The sequence below is a fragment of the Falco punctatus genome (assembly GCF_963210335.1).
Source record: "Falco punctatus genome assembly, chromosome: 6".
NCBI lineage: Eukaryota > Metazoa > Chordata > Aves > Falconiformes > Falconidae > Falco > Falco punctatus.
In genome coordinates this window covers 38,840,103-38,855,706 of record NC_137585.1, presented here as the reverse complement: position 1 = coordinate 38,855,706, position 15,604 = coordinate 38,840,103, and the positions used below count along the sequence as shown (strand labels likewise).

The 15,604-nt window shown below is 43.2% G+C and overlaps 1 protein-coding gene across 9 annotated transcripts in view; it reads left to right on the top strand.

Annotated features, from left to right (window-relative positions):
- Window positions 1–15,604, top strand: part of CNOT4 (CCR4-NOT transcription complex subunit 4) — a 100,835-nt gene that overhangs the window by 3,223 nt on the left and 82,008 nt on the right. For 7 of the 9 annotated variants that reach the window (XM_080393257.1, XM_080393259.1, XM_080393260.1 and 4 more), the window contains exon 2: window positions 973–15,287. The gene's annotated coding sequence lies outside the window, so the exon portion shown is untranslated. Of the gene's footprint in view, window positions 1–972; window positions 15,288–15,604 lie in introns of those variants that run through there. The other 2 variants (XM_080393256.1, XM_080393258.1) reach the window with 2 other exon arrangements.

Genomic DNA, 15,604 nt, shown 5'->3' with positions numbered 1-15,604 from the left:
ATTCCTCTGGATTCCATGGAAAGGAGGTCCCAGATTGCCTTTGGGGTAGCAAATTCTGCTTGTGCGGTGAGAGACCTTCATGTAAGAGATGTTATTTTCTGTATGTGGAAATAACTACTAGTAATAATTAAAATGAGCTGCACAATGGGAACCTGCTCTTTGACTGGAACTTCTAGGTAGTTTGTGATGTACTAGAGGTGTAACATTCTTAATTGTAACAATACTAAATTTAGTCACTATGGTTCATAGCCAAATCACACATCAAGATACAAAGATAACGATGGTGATGATATAATTTATTTTCTTTATACTTTATTATGATCAGGAAGAATAATTATTGGGAGGGGGGGGGAAGTATTATTCAAATGCCTAAGAGAGGCCATGCTTAATTTCCTACTTTTAATCTTGAGTGTCATTGTGATCACATCCTGCATAATGGATTAAAATGAAAATTCAAAGGCTCTTTTTAACAGTGCAGCTAAAAAAGATGCCTTGTAGAAGTGCATCTACAGAAATAGACTGGTCTTTACATTGTGAAATATGCCTCTGCTCAAAAAGTCAAAATAATTTCTGGCCACTGATTAGACCATAAAACTTCCTTGAACTCTTAATTCGACTGACACTAACTGTGTATCTCGGCTTACTGGTCTGTAAAAATGGGTATAACATTTCACAGCAGGCCTGGAATGCCGATTGACTGGATCTTTAACCTGGCCCCATCTGAACAGAGAAAAAGAATGTGGTTTTGCATTAGGTTAAGTTGGCAGAGTAAAGAACCCTGAATTCTCTTTACTATGCTGGCTAATTTTCCTGAAAACTTCTTAGCTGGCTATAATCCTGGCTTTGTTACAAAGAGTGTGTTTTATACATTGAGATAGTTAGCTCGGCATCCAATCTTAGAAGAAAGTCAAAGACATTTTCCTGCAGTGATTCTCAACAAAATAACTGTAATTTCTCTGTCTTCCATCCTAGATAATTCTACTGTCACCATGGTATCTAAGCTCATCAGAGAAACTTCATGAGGTTGTTGCTAGCTTGGGTAAGTGGTTTATATAGTCCAAGGCAACAAGGAGCTAAATGTTCTCAAAGTTACGTGAATACCTTCCTCAGGGTCTGGGAGCAGAGGGAGAGGAACTGAACAACACCAAGTGCTGCACTTTCAGTGTCGGTGAGGACAATTGTTTACTATAGGCATCTAACCAGAAATTAATGCCTTGATAAACAGTATCACTAACTTTCTTGCTTGACAATTGGGTCTTTATGATCCTTATTCAGGCTTCACTGTTAAGAGGAAAATACTGGTTTTGGCTGTGTGGTGTGTTGAGAGTTAATTTTTTCCTAAGTCCTGCTTTGGGGCCCTTAGAGGTATCTGTCTTGTTATTCTTTCTTCTCTATCCCAGAATGAAGAATAGCTTTTCTTTTTTGTAATAATTTCTCCATTCAGCCTCTGAAAGGAACAAGTTAATAGCCCTGAAGATAATCTGATTATTGTAATGATGTAGCTGCTAGCAATTGACAAGAGGTGGAGAAACATACAGCAGGGGAAATGATAGAAAGACAAAGTATGAGCAAAGTGGAGATACTCGATATGATAAGTAGAAGTGTTGGCACATCAGCTGCCTTATTTATATTAATTCTGTTCAGTGATTTCCATTACAGATGGTTGCTGTTTTTCCTAGTTGCCAGTCCCCAAAATTCAGAATTTGTCCTGAAATTCACACTGAGTTCTTTCTGAAGCCTGTTGTATATATTCTGCAGGCTGAATTATATGCTTGTTGCATCTTTTTGGGTTTCCATTAGAGAACAGATGTGTTGGAATAGGTGTAAATCTACAGAAGTGTAATGAGGTTACTTGGGCAACACTGAAGGTGTGTAAAGTTACACAAAAATGTCTGTGATAATAATGTAAGGCATAGAGTTTCTATAAGTGGATATAATACAGGAGATGGGAGCAGAAGTATCTTGACAGTTGATCTGAGCTAAATTGGAAGAAATCATTACTTTATACTTATAAACCAAATGAATTTGATATGGGAACCAGTGAGACTCAGGAAAAAGGGCATCTCACAGTGCCATCTCTACTGCAATGTAAAATTGCTTCACAGATTATACTACCATTATGTTAATTATCTTCCCAGTACTGTCCACTTCTTTGGAGTTCTCTGGGTACAAGATAAGAAGCTCCTGTATACCAAAGGTGTGCGCAGAGTTTAGCTTGTGCACTTCTGACAGTCAGTTACTGAAATACTTTCCCTGGCCTCATGTTCTGATATCTTGTTTGAAGGAAAGCCCTGTCTGAATAGGTAGCATAAGAAAGGATTGGCTTTCTGCTCCAGTCCATTTTTGTTTTGTTGAAGTTTCCTGTGGATCAGGGAGAATTATCCTCAGGAGCAACGATCTGAAGGACCTGGACTGAACAAACCCCATTTCTGCAATAGGCACCTATATTAATTGACTGTGGTGTCAAAATATTTCACTCCAAGTTACATGTCTTACTAAAGTCTCCTCCTGCCTTATTTGGTTATGACTGTGCTGCAGAAGGATAATGAGAAGCAGTATCAGCTGTTCACAATTAATGGGACAATTGTTGAGACCCCATGTTCAATAACTCCTACCAAGGTGACACCGTAGACATTGAAGCACTAAATTATATTATGTGCTTGAATGATTAAGGCTGAAGTTTATGGCTTATGCTCATTCAGTTGCTTGAGTGCTTAAGAGTAGAATAGTGAAAAACCTTTATCTTATACGCAGGTTTCTGAGCTGCTTGGCACATATAGCTCTCATACCTTTCTTCTAGATAGTGTCAGATGGTCAAAATTAATTTCCCTTGTCATTCAAGAATATTCCTATGCTAAATCAGATGAAACTAAATCTCTGTCTGTGAAATGTAGTGCTGAAAAACGCCTGGTCAGCTAACTCTCAGATAAAATGAGACCCTAACCAATGGAGAAGACAAAATTCTCAGAGTTAATTGTGTGTGTCCAGCATGGTGGAACGCTAATCCTTTAGGTCCTTCTGCAAGCCAAAACAACTACTGTTGTAGATTAACTTCTGTGGAATTGTAATGAAGCATCCTTAGGAGAATAGTCTGCTCCAAAGTTAATAACCTGTTGAAAGTATGCATACAAGAAAAACTGATTTGAAGAACAGAAATTCAAAGGTCAGGGCCTACATTTATCATTATGGTTGGTCTCTACATAAAGGGTCATACCACTTCTCTCTAAGTAGACAGCAGTAAACTGTGATTATGATCTCAGGACAGCTTCATGTCTTGTGCTGTCTCTTTACAAACAACAGTCAATATTTGCTTGGAAATAACACTCAGAATGTGTCACTCAGGTGCATTTCTGGGCATCTATCTAGTAACAATTTGATTTTGTTTTTCTTATGCATCACTCTGTCTTAATACACAGTCGTCTTCCGTCTGAAGAAACTAAGAGGTTGCAGTGAGGTCCAGCCCAGGAGGAGCTTGACTCTGACTCATCCTGAGACAAGGAGGGAAAGGTTTCCTTGCAGCTATATTTAGACTATAACTACGCAAGGACGCTAACCTCTGAGAAAGCCCTAAAAATTAGGTGGCCTTATTTTTAATGAAGATTTGATTATGCCTTTTGGGTGGCTTAGTTTGACACTGTTTTATACTGGTAGATGGTAAATGTGTTTCAAAGCACAATTTCCCAGAACTTCTCAGAAGTTCTAGTGTCAATTTTCAGGTAAGATCCAAACTGCATTATAAGGAAGATTAACGCCTCCCTGTCACTGGAGGAGTTCAGAGCACTTGTTCAGGTTGTAAGAGGCTTGCTAAGTTCCTCCCCACCAGCTTAACGTCTTTCTCCTACCTCTCATAAAGGTTTGGAGGGGGCATTGGCATTGTATGCTTTCCATCTCTCATTAGCACCGCTTCATTTTGCAAAAATAATTAAACTTTCACCAGAGATGGAACTAGAACCTGCTGGGGAATGAGGTAGAGATAATCCTACCATTCAAAAGACTAACTTGACCCCCCAGCTAAAGAGTATTTCTCCTGCAGTTTGTCTCAGTGATTAAGTCTTTTGGACAAAAGCATCAACCAAAATAATGGAGGGAAGCACAACCCAAGGCCTTCAGCTGCCTAGAGCTCTTGCTCAAATTATGTGAGACTCAAATACTAGTTCACTTTCTGCCTAAATCACGAAGAAATGAACTTAAGCGTCTAATACTTTGGAGAGTTCTTGAAAGCCTGAGCCGTATGTGAAAGGGGGCACTACTTCCATCATCTCTGTCAACCTGAGCAGATACAACCTTTTTTTCTTTACAGGTATTCCAAAGAAGGCAATCTGTATTCTAAGGAGGGAGTGGTGGTGGGTGGTGTTCTGGTCTCAACAAGAACAAAAAGATGTTTTTGTTTTTATTGATCAGAGCCACTATTGATACTTTTTGGTTTGTTCGCTTGCTCAGATAATTCAGTGAGTCATGTAACCCCAGTGCTCTCAATAAACTGATTTCTTGTCTGAAAGTTCTGTGTCTTTTCTCACTATTCACAGCTCCATAAAATAATGATCCAACTCCAAGTCTTAGCTCACACCAACTTTCATGCATAACACCAGAAAACAAAGTTTTTGAGGAACTGATTAGCTCTAGAGCTTACAGCCTCCTCCTGATCAGGGAGTTCTACAGAAATTACTTATCTCCTCTTTAAATACTGTGCAAATGCAGACTTCGGGAAACTTAAGAGCATAGCATTAATTGTTGGCATTTTAAATTAAGGGGAAAAAATAAGGGGACAGTAAGTACACACAGAGCAAGTATCACCCAGGGCAGTTTATGCTCATACTGATATCATACTTCTCTGCCCACATCCTTCACTCAGCCAAATCACAGCTCAAGTCAGTCATGACATTGTAAGAACTTCTTCAATGGAAGCCTGGCTGCCATTGCTAGAGCGAATTGACACAAGGACTGCTGTGGTAGGACAGGAGAAATTACCTTTCTGGTAACCTTTTGTCACATGGTATGACACAAACAAACTGCACAAGCTCTGCCTTTTCACAGTGGAGCACACATCACAGGTCCCTGTGCTGCTAGCCTGCTCCACAGTGGCTGTCAACCCTCTGCAAACTGACCTCCCAGGGCTCACTTTTAGAGCTTTTATTTAAAACAACTGCTTAAATGTCACAGGTGCAAGAGCTTAAGCACTGGATCACTTCCTAAAAAGAGGGCTTAGAGCCACCATCCTTTTTAACTTTTATATGCTGAATTTTTTTGAGACTTCTTTCATGAATTGGTTGCTTCAAGGCATGCAGAGCTCTTTTATCCAAATGTAAGGAGGACATAACTAAGCTTTAAAGGTCTGTACAAGATGCAAATGAGCCATGAAGACCTAAGGTGGCTCTATTTATCTTCCTAATTCCTTGGTTACCTGAGATGAAAAGTGCCAGTTAAAGGTGAATGCTGTATCATGGCTAAATTTTCTTTAGAAAGTACACTGCTCAGAATATTAGCGAGGTGCCTGTTACAGTTGTGATTCTTCAGTCACATTAACAGCTAGAAAGGAATGCCTAATAAAACTCTGTTAATCCTTTACTTTCTGCTTTTTATAGGAGTAGAACAGAACCACTGATATTCTTTGAACAATTTTACTTCGGATTTTGAGACCTACCCTCTTTGTTTCTGCTCTTTTACTTTTCATTAAAGTAGTTGTCCCGGTATAGTTGTACCTGTAAAATAGGTGCTGTACCTATTCAACTATTTTAAAATAAAATCCACAGGGGTATTTTCACTTACATTACTAAACTGAGAGAATTTTAACTGGATCCTGAAGATGAAAAAACAACTCCCTTGTCTTTACTAAGATCTCAGCAGAGACAAGTTACTGTTTACCTGCACTGAGGTGAGAACGTATGACTTCACTCTTGTGAGAAAAGCTCTGAGGGTGCTCCCTCTGATTCCTGTGCCTTTGAAGTAGACCTGCAATGAGTCAAGGTATATACTGCTCAGAAGAATGAGGAAAGGTATATATTACTCAGAAGGAAGAAAGTCCAGTGTCTAGATTCCTATCTGCAAGGAGTAGTGAAGAAGCAAGCAACCAGCAACTCACTTCCCTCTTGTCCCTGATTTTTACCCAAGTGGGAAGTAACTAGCTGCCCACCTAATCTTAATGCTTTTACTCTGCTGCTTCTGCACTGGACAGTGAAGAAAGTGATAGCCCACCATGTCAGCTGAATGAGTGGTTTGCCTCTGAAGGACAATGAAGCTGTCCACACACTTACAGCAGAACCTACTCTTAGGCATCACCCTGTGCATCTTATTCCGGTGTATATTCCCTGCTGTCTTCTCTCAAGAGTTTCTTCATTACCTACTATTCTGCTTACTCATAGCTTTACCCTGAAGTCTCTTCAAAATTTATTCCAATGTAATACAGCCAAGAGGTTAAACATGGAAGATTCTGGATACATTTGGTAGAATCTGGTGGGTGATCGTCTTTTTTTTTTTTTTTTTTTTTGGTATCATAATGCTGCACCCAGTGTTTTCCACAGTGTAGGTCTAATATTCAGACTGGAAATCTGTGGGGGAAACTTGCAGAATGGAAGTGACTTTCAGAGAAGATAAGTTTTCGTTCACCTCAGGAGAAGTTGCAAATACTCACCTGTTTTGGAAATCGGGCTACTTTTATGAGATCCTGTGCAAATATAAATACCTAATAGTTTTGGAAGTTGTGGCTTTTAGTCATTACACTGTTAGATTTACTAGTTAGGAGAAATACTGCTAGGCATGGACTAAAACCACACAAAAAACTCAGTATATCCTTCCTTCTCCCTGCGTCACTCCAACAACTGTGCAGTACATTTTAAGGCCCAGCATGCAGTGAGTTTGCATAAAACGAATCATAAGCAGTTCAGGCAAGTATGACACAGTACACTGTCAATGGAAGCACTGGTGGCACATCTGTTCTGAAGCCTTCCATGCAAAAATTAATTTTGGTTTCCCAGGGATGATACCAATACAAAGAGAGTACAGAGAAGAAAAAAACTGAAAGTAAGTTAAACTAAAAATCAGCGCACGATTTACATGGTTTAGCAAAATATGGCTCCTGTCAGAGGCTGACTGGCTACAGTTTAAAATAACCTATTTAAGAATAAGAGGCAATTTATCATTCCTTAAAAAAATCAAGTGTTAGGTTATTAGGAGTAAAACAAACTAGGCCTACCTAGGGCTTTAATTCTACATCTGGCCTGTTAACAGGAAATTCTCCTACCCATACAGCAATGTGCCAATGATTTTAAAATGTTGCAGGGGAAAACACAGTAAAATTTTAAAATGCATATGAAAGAATAAAAAATATATATTAAAATAGAAAAATATGTACCATCTTTTAGGTGTCTTGGTTAGCCCATACAATACACTGGGGATACCAGCCTGGTCTCTGCTCCCACTGGATACGATCCCTGCCCTTGATGGCTCTCTGCCTAGCCCTGTTATGCTGCAGGGTGCTGGAGGGAAGATGGAGCAGAAGGGGAAAGAGAGTGGAGCAGCACAAGGCACACAGCACAACCTTCACTCCGTCAGCATGTCAAGCACAGGCTGTTATGAAGAGGAAATGTTCCCTATCAGAATATAAGGGCCCAATTTCTCTGTACAAGTGCATCTATGTCATACAGAGTCTCAGTTATGGTGCAGCCTACATGCAAGACTGATCTTATTATTCTGGGATCTCTCATTTGTCATCATCACAGTCGGGTTCCTGCAGCTCCTTAAGGAACATACTCATATTTCTGATTAACAAATGCTTCGATTTTCCTATTTAATCTATTATTTTGCCTGTCTAACCTATCTAATTTCAGACTTGTCTCTCTATCAGCATTATTTATATAGCATAAAATTAGCTGTGGTAGCTCACATTCCTTTGCCAAAAGGAAGTAGATCTGCCTGGAAAACTGCAAGGTTGCAGCTGGAGCTTGGCTGGTGCAATATATTTACAAACATCAAAGTTCACCCCAGCCTTTTAACGCAACGTCATACTTTCTTGACAGGAGAGCTCCCATCACACCTGGCCTATGCATAACATGAGCTCCAACACCAATAGTCAGTGGAAATTCTTGTAACAGTTCCTGTTTATACGGTGGCCATGGAATCAATACACAGGATGAAGTATTGCATTTTCTCAAGTTGTGCACTTTTTATTTCATCTCAGCAAATCCCATATGGCTGAGGCATTTCTATAAGAATGCAAGCAATTTTGAGCTCTGTGGAAAATGCTGAGTGCTGTCAGATGCAGGCAGAGAAGGGCAGGAGAGAAAAAAATATATTCCTTTGAACACACTAATATAGGAGGCAATTAAGGAATACAAAAATAATGAACAATCATTCTCTCTCATAATGTATGTTGCACTTTAAAGAGCAGGTAAGGACTCCTTGAAAACAATAACAAGTAACAGGGATGTTATTTCAAGTGTTTTAGATGAGTTGGCTTGAGTGCATACACCAAGATTGTTTTAAAGCGGCTTGGCTTTCTTTTTGCATTAGTGAAATCCAGGCTCAGTAGTCCGTGGCCTTCAGTTACGAGTTGCATCAAGCTCATGAAAGGATTTTGTCCCTTTTTCAATGATTTTCCCTCATTGTATAATGGAATACCACTTATTTGCTGTCTGGCCCCTGAGTGCCCTCTTCTGTTACAGGATCATCTGCATTAGGTATGTTATCACTCTCACTGAATGCTGATGGCTTCCTTTGCAATTCCAGTGTGTGTGTGTCCCTCTAGATTCATGCATTCTTTCAGAGCAGTGCCTCTTTTACTCCCCTGATATTGTCTTACGGGTTGTGTGTAGCATGTCCAGCCCCAACTCTATGACACTGCCTCAAATACTAGGGTTTGTGAGTTTTGGCCAAACTGAATGCAAGAGACAGACATTCCTGAGAAATGGACCAGTGCCACCATAAAGCAAAATAACACTGGCTGGTCTACAACAGTACAAAGGATATGAAGAGAACCTTCAGGACTTCTAACTGTCCAGAATAGGATGAGCTGTGAAAGACTTATCCATGGGAAGTCACTGCTGAACCCCAATATTGTCATGTACCCAGGTGATTTACCACAGCTGTCAAATGATGTCGCTTCAAATAGGGAGTTGTAGAGCTAATTTTTTTTTTCAAACCACTAAACTGAAATGCAAAGACTGAGGCTACAAAAATGCTGTTTGGAATCCAGATAGACAGTCAGCTTGAAAATGCTGCAGAGGGAAATATTCCTATCATGTTCTGTATTATATTGTAGCTCTGCATCTCTAAACCAGGTAGTATCTTGGTGCCATCACTGGCAGTGGAAATGCGCTGTATGAACCATAAGCCTCTTTCCATGTTTGGCACCGCCTTCCCTAGCGTGGTCATTGTGGTGCTCCACAAACAACAACTCACATCTTATGTCCCCACCTCGCGCTGCTTGTCTGTGCATCTGGGCTTGCTGCTACTCTTCCTGCCACTCAAATAAAGTGGCAGCACTGCATGAGTTAAAGCGAATACAGATTGCAGGGCAGGCATATTTATTGCAACAGCGGACACAGAAAAAAAAGCAATAGCAAATATACTTTGGCTCGTAGTTTGTTCAGCACTCTTTAGCTCCTTTCACATTTTATGAGACGAATTACCAAAATTAAACATTTCAAACTGCTGAGATTATAAGACACTTACAATAAAATCTTTAGCAATATAAAATTCTTGTATTTGGGCCAATTGCTCTAAAGTCTGTTCCCTCCTAATGCACATGATGCTGACCTGTATGTATTATAGGAGATCTTAAGGCAAAGTCTGTGCTCCATTTTACTATGCATAGAGCAAAGCAATGCAGCCTTTTTGATTCCTTATCTGCATGGTCTCTCTCTCTCACTTCTGCAGTTGAATATATTTTAGTACCCTTCTATGCAATGCTGCATATCTTTCTGATATATCCATTGCCTTTTTCAGTAAGACTTTTTCTCATCTCTTGGAAATATGCTTCAAGGTAATGTTGCTACAGAGGTGCACATAGAACTGCAAACTTGAACCCTGTTACTATTCACTCTCATTAGCCCAGCACCTTCATCCCTTCTTCCCATTCCAACACCAGCACAGGATTTCTATGGAAAGGAGATGTAGAGTGGGAAGCATCTTATTTTACTACATGCTACTGGGTTCCCTGGGAATGTCCATTTCCTAGGAAAGCCCAGACTGGAAAAATAGGTGGGAATGACATTCCAAAATTGAGCAAAAAAAATGAAACCTATTATCATTGCTTCTGAGTTCAGTGTAGAAATGACAAATATTTGCAATTTGTCTCTGGCAACCGAGGCGCCATTATTATGAGGAACACAAGCCTTGCAAGCTGCTTGATGCATAAAAAATGTTTCAAAAAAGAAAAGTATAGGAAGGAGAAGTCCAAGCATTCTGTGAATGGATTTCGGCACAGGAGCCAGAAGGCAAAAAACAGAGCTGGGAGGATGCTTGTGGCAACTTGTATTAACTTTCACACTAGTGTCTAGATTCAGGGGAGTCTGAGACAAGGAAAACAACATACAGGAAGATTTGCTGTAAGTTGTGCTGAAGGAAACAGACCTCTGAAGAATATTAGGACATTATACTGATACCACTACCTCAAGTGCAACCTGAGGTTTACAAGACTAGTGGTTGCTTCCCGGAGGTCCCCACTACACCCTTTCCAGAAAGCGGGGGTGATTTCTGCTTTCATTTGTAAAGACAGGTGCACTTAGCAGATAAGATGCTCCCTGCCAGAGTTATGCTAAGTGAAGGTTATCGTGAAACAATTGGCTGAGGCATGCCACTAAAGTTCTCATTTTCCCCTAATAACACAAAAACATTAACAAAGGTGCATCTCTTTCATATCTTTGGCTATAATACATTCATTTTTCACCTCTGCACTCCCTCGTTTCAGAGGGAGCAGGATGAATCCCTCATCCTGTTTCCCTGCGCAGCATGAACACCTCCTCCTTCTCCCATGGGTTTAGAGTAAGACATGGTGAACATCTGCCACTTGCAGCCAATCAGTGTTGGTAAGGCTCCTCCACCTGCCCTTCCATTTCCCAAGAAAGTCCTTCAGTATTGTTCTACAGTTACTCAGAACAGTCATACAGTTCCTTTCTCCAATACACTTGCCCGGTAAAAGGCACCACTAGTCAGAGAAGGAGAAAGATGTCTGGATCTCCAAGAGCGACAAAAGGAATGGACGTTATCGTTAACATCGATTGCAGCTTGCGGAGAAATTCTTATTTTTATTGCAGTAAATAAGGCTGAATTTCTAAAAAAACCTGCCATCAACTTCTATATATCATTCTGCATTAATATCTGTGAACTTTCCATAGTAATCAATGAGGCTTTGCAGAAGCTTGAAAAAATACCTTGTTTTTCCTAGTTACGAAACCTGACTTTCAGTCTGAAATACAGGCACACACATCCAGTCAATGCTTCCAGCACAACTCAGAATCATGAATTTTCCAAATCTTGAAGTACTTTCTTGGCACCAGCACTCTGAAACACATGCGTAATACATATATCCAGCCAGTGTGTGCTGGCAGACCAGCATCAATCCAGTGAGCAGCAAGCGAACTGGATTGCTGGTTACACATGTCCACATGCAGAGATGCTTTTGTTGCTGAATATTCAGACTGCAGTCTGTACACATGTTTTGCAAACTTCACCATCCTGAAGTCCCAGTGTAATTACTCTTCATCCCAACCAGGCATGGGAATTACTTGATCTCCACCTTCTCTTCTGCCAGTATCAGTACACCACCATTGTGGCTCTTTGTAATCCTTTATCAGGACACTTAACTATCAATCTCTGTTGCATTTCCTCCATACGGCTTGGTAGCCATTTAAAAAGGCAGTGACTTAACACCAGAGGAGTCCTGAAAATAGCTTGGTTTCACCCCAAATTGCAGAACCCTGATAGGTTCCTAGACATGTTCCATGAGATGGTGACTGTGAAGCATTGCCTGGGAGAACACTTTCCTAGTGTGTGGTGTGAATCAATGCAGAACAGTGCATATGCAGTGGATCACGGGGAAATGGCAGCTGAACCCCAATAAATAAATCATATGGATGGACATTTTTACTCTAGCTAGCACACATTGGTTATTTCCAAGAAAATGTATTCTGAAGGCTTTTCCTTGTATATATGGAAACGATTTCTTAGAAACAGTCATGCTCTGTTATAAGACCTTTTCAAAACAAATGAAAACTAAACATTTCCAAAAGGATATAAGGTGTCAAAATGTGGCTATGTAAGACTAATCTAATGAAAACAATTGCAATTACTTAAAAGCAAGAAAATAATTTATTTAAGGACATCTTAAATCTTACAATGGCCACATGATGGCCTAGTGAATTATTCTTACCAAATTAAAGCAGAGGTGGAAGCAGGGCTATGGGTAACCTTCAGTAACATCAGACAAAGTAATCTTCAGCCATGTAATTTTTTTTCCACATTATTATTTGATGATGCTGAAATTTGTGTTCATGCAGGGCTCAGCAAAGGGATATGAACAGACTCTTACTAAGGGAAAGACTCCTTAATACTGGATTAAAAGAAACCACAGAATTCACTTAATAAACAGCCTCAACTCTGATCAAGAATTGCAGCTTTTAGATATGTGATTTTCAATCTTTCTTTCCAAGTCAGAATACTTGCTTTTATTAAACAGGAAATTTTTCAGGTATTAGGTGTGTCAACAGTTATGTTACTTATATAAGTCACTTACATAATGGGTACTTCTGGAATCTAATTTTTTTTATATATGGGTTGATATGAAAATGTGAAAATTAGAAATGTTTTGAGAAATATATTAGTTTTATGTATATATATTCACCTGAACTTGTTTGACATGTAGCTATATATATGAAGTATATGTTACTATTGAATATATATGCAGAGAAACATGGAATTTCTCACATATATATGTGTTCATATTCCATTGTATATTTTGTTTTCAAAATATTATTGCATTTGCGTTCACATGTCAAGACAACAGCTGAAAACAGCATTTATTTTTATGCAGACCTGGGTCTTGCCTACAGCCAGAAGAGGTAAAGTTAATTCATAGCACTTTTCTGTTATGGATGTACATCTATCAATGTAAAATTTAATATGCATAAGGTAATATTACCTTGTTTGGGGAAGGAGAATAAGCTATGCCAACACAAGGCACTTCATTGTTCGTGGAATGGGCATATTGTATGAGGCTATACTAGGATAACACTTCAATCTAAAACACGAAAGTAAAGAGGAAAACCATCATGCCACTAAAAGAAATAGTTCTGCCAGTGCATTTTGTAATGAACAATTCTCTTTCGTATCAATTGCTGAAACAAGTAAAATTCTCAGGTGGGTATTGCCATGGCAAAAGTTGTAATAGCTCGTGCACTGGAGGTGACTGATAACTAAACACCCAGGATGAGGCCGCCTTTTTGGAGAGCTAAGGATGCCTGTGCAGGGAAGCCACTGGAAAGCTGTAAAGGCAGTGACTAAAAGTGCTCTTTTTGTCTGTTAGCTGAGGGGATGAGGTCCTTTATGTGGCATGGGGGTTCCCAGAAAAAGGAAGGGAAAGTTACCGATTCAGTTTTAACAGGCCCATGGCCCAGGGTGCCTGTGGTAGAAAGAGGAGACAGAAGCAATGTGGTTTGTGTGTGTTTGTGACAATACAAAGACAAAAAATCCCCAGGCCTTTTTGGCAGGGGAGAGATCATCTCTGAGAATTTGCAGGAAGTTGCTTCTGTCAAAATTACTTACAACCCCTATGCACAGAAACAGAATTTGCTTCGAATTTGTAACTGAAGAGAGAAAACCAAAACACCTTTTTCTGTGTCTTTGGCTTCTGTTGCGAATAGGGAATGGACCTGGAAAATAGTAACAAAACCAACAACAATGACGACGACGACCGTAACAAAAAACTGCAGCAAAGGAGCAGTACCATGTGAGTGCCTGCGGCCGTGGGACAGCCACGCCTGGGCACAGAGGGGCGCGCAGCTGGGGGAGCCCCCGGCCACCCAGAGCAGGGTCTGGCAGGGCAGCAGCACCGCGCTCCGGGAACCGGGGCGGCGTGGAAGGGCTCTCCAAATGTCACAACGTCAGAAAGAGATGCCCTCGTTAGCGAAGCAATCCTGTCACACCGGGTCGTCGCTGTTGGGGCCCGGGAGGATGGGGGAAAAAATGGACAAAAAAGGGGAGGGAAAAGTAGGGGGGGAGGTAGCGCAGGGGTGCCCTCCTGGAGCAGGGGGCTGTTAAGCGGGGCCGATGGCAGAGAACGCCGCCCGCGGAGGGGACACCGGGGCCGCGCAGGGGCGCGGAGCCGCAGTCCCGGCGTGCGCGGGGCGGGGCGCGGTGGGGACCCGGCGCTGGCGTCGGGCTGGTGAGAGCCGCGTCCCGCCCGGCGGCGGCGCCGTGACAGCTGCTCCGGCGGACAGCCGGTTTAGGGGAGGATGTTCCCTCCCTAGGCGCTACAGCCAACGACCGGCAAAGTCTGAGGGGGAGGCAGGCGGGGTCGCTTCGCAACCTGGCGGGGGGAAAATCCCAAAGCAACACCAAGAGAGGGGGAAAAAAAAGTAATAATCGACCGAGTACTTAAAATGTGCGCTGATGTAACGGCCAGCAACAGGTGGCTGGTATTGCAGCAGGTTTACGGCCGGGGAGTCCCGGTGCGCCGGGCCGTGCGGCCTGAGGAGAGGGGTTGGGGTCCCCGGCCTCACCCGGGCGGCAGCGGTGGCGGAGGAGGAGCGGCCCCCCCGGCGCGGGGCTGCCCTGCGGCTGTCCCCCTCCGCGCCGCCCGGGCCGCCGCCGCCGCCTACAAGTCCCGTCAATCCCAGCGCCGTCGCGGCCGCTGCCGTCGCGCCTCGTCCCCCCCTCCCGCCATTGCTCCCCGCCCACTGCCGGCGGCGCAAGCGCAGGGGAGGCGGCGTCCAGGGCAAGTCTCGCTAATGTAAGATGGTGGCCGGGCTGGCAGCGGAGCGCCCCGAGCTCGGAGATTACTCTTCTCTCGCGTAAAGGTCGTCGGAGCAGCCGCCCAAGCGCCCGGCCGGCCGCCACCGCAGGTCCCGCCCCAGGAGCGTCGCTGCGGTTTTCTCCCCCCCGCTTCTCCTCTCTTTCCTCGCCGCCTCTCTCCTTCCCTCCCCACCCTTCTCCTTCTCCCCTCGCCTCCTTCCCCGCACGCTCACCCACCCACCCACCTGACCGCCCCCGCCGGCCCGGCCGCCGCCGCCGCGCCGGGCAGCGTGAGGGAGAGCCGCGCACACGCACCGCGGGCCGGGCAGGGAGGAGGAAGGCGGGTGAGTGCGAGCTGAAGGCCGGGCCGGGGAAGGAAGGAGGGAGGGAGGGAGGGAGGGGGGGAGGGAGGGAGAGGCGAGGAGGAGGAGGAGGAGTGGTGGGGGGGGGGAGCTGGGCCGCTCTGACTACGAGAGCGCCGAGGCTTCGCTGGGACGGCGCAGGCCTCAGCCCACCCCCGGTGTCAGTCCCGGCGGTGGGGGGGACGCGCCGGGCCGCTGCCGTGCGCTGAGGGCACCGGGCCGTGTGGGGCGGGAGAGGGGGCGAGCGGGCGGCTTATCCGTGGGGGGCGCCGGGGAAGGGGGCTCCCTCCGTGCCGCTG